This window comes from Jaculus jaculus, chromosome 1 (assembly GCF_020740685.1).
Source record: "Jaculus jaculus isolate mJacJac1 chromosome 1, mJacJac1.mat.Y.cur, whole genome shotgun sequence".
In the NCBI taxonomy this organism is placed as follows: Eukaryota; Metazoa; Chordata; class Mammalia; order Rodentia; family Dipodidae; genus Jaculus; species Jaculus jaculus.
The window spans coordinates 215,766,637-215,767,978 of record NC_059102.1 but is presented as its reverse complement, the minus strand read 5'-3'; the positions used below and the strand labels follow the sequence as shown (position 1 = coordinate 215,767,978).

Sequence of the window (1,342 nt, the reverse complement as noted above, 5' to 3'; positions counted from 1 at the left end):
GATATGTTAAACAACTTAACAGATTGTTAAGTGACTATGCATTTCTTAAGATAGTGTGTTGATTAAAAAGATAAACAAAATAGTTTGAACATTATGTTAGGCTATAAATTAAATGTAATTAATGAAATATACGTTTTCCTTGCATGATGAAAGTGGAAAGAGCAAAATTAAAAAGAGAAATCCATATCCCTGACTGTCATAGGAAAACAATTGTAACGGCCATTTGGAACTCATATGACTCATGTCTTGTCCAGGAATACTACATTTTTCTCTCACTGATTAAATTTAACCCTCTAGTTTACATGCATGTACCAATACTGGGCTTCCCTGGAACCAAACATCCTTCAGCCATCTATGATTTGAAGATGGATGATAATGTGATTGACTTGAGGGGTTTGCAGGAAGCTCAGTAGATATTTCTCGAATTGTAGGCTCTTCTGACTTCATTTTACAAAGCAGGTTAAAATAGAAGACACTGAATTTCCCTGCATGGGGATTTTAAAATTGCCAAGTTATGTTGCTGTGGTGAGGAAGCTAGAGCCATAGCAACCTGAATATTCAGGACCCTTGATATAATGTCTTTATCTTGCTACTTTTCAAGTGGATCCCTCAAATGAAAAAAAAATTGCTACTGAAAAATTGTTTGTGACCTGTCAAATTCAACTTAGATTTTTTTTGTTATTGATTTACTTCTTTCACCATTTTCCTTTATGATCTTGATGGGGTCCTCTGGGATTAGCATACATATTTGAATTTATTCAAATAAGGTTCTGGTGTGTTGTATGAAAGGAGAGAAGGTGAGCACTCCCTTGACACGAATAGAAGATGTCCTTGCATCTGACAAAATAAATACTGTTAAAGCACTGCAGTTTCCTTAGAGAAGATTGTGGTGATGTTGTAGAGCACACAAAGAAAAGAAAGAAAAGAAATAACTGATAAATCAAATAGAGATGTTTGCCTATGCTTTTTGCATAACTCAAGATTGAGCTTGAATGTTCCTCTACTAGTTGGCATGAATAAATAGAAGACCACTTCTCATAGTCTTCTATGCATATCTAGCTTTGAAACAGATATTGTCAATGAAAAAAAAGTTTTTGTCAGATGCATACCACCTCCTCTTCTTTTTTTACTCTCTTTGTGGTCTACATACTCCCCTTCTTTCTCTCTTCTATTTCTTTTTCTTGTCTCCTTCCCCCTTCTTTTTTTCCCCATTATCTCCTGCCCCTAAGGTATGTACAACCCCATATTTCTAAAAAATTTCTAAAATATATTTAGTAATTTGTTTATGAGACAGAGAAAGAGAGAGAAGGTATGGGTGTGCCAGGGCCTCCTGCCAGTGTAA

The 1,342-nt window shown here is 35.0% G+C and overlaps 1 non-coding gene across 1 annotated transcript; it reads left to right on the top strand.

Moving 5' to 3' along the window:
- Positions 1-775: 775 nt before the first annotated feature.
- On the top strand, positions 776-899 carry LOC123457940. The gene has a single exon (XR_006635289.1). It is a non-coding gene; the product is annotated as a U6atac minor spliceosomal RNA (small nuclear RNA).
- The last annotated feature ends 443 nt before the right edge of the window (positions 900-1,342 follow it).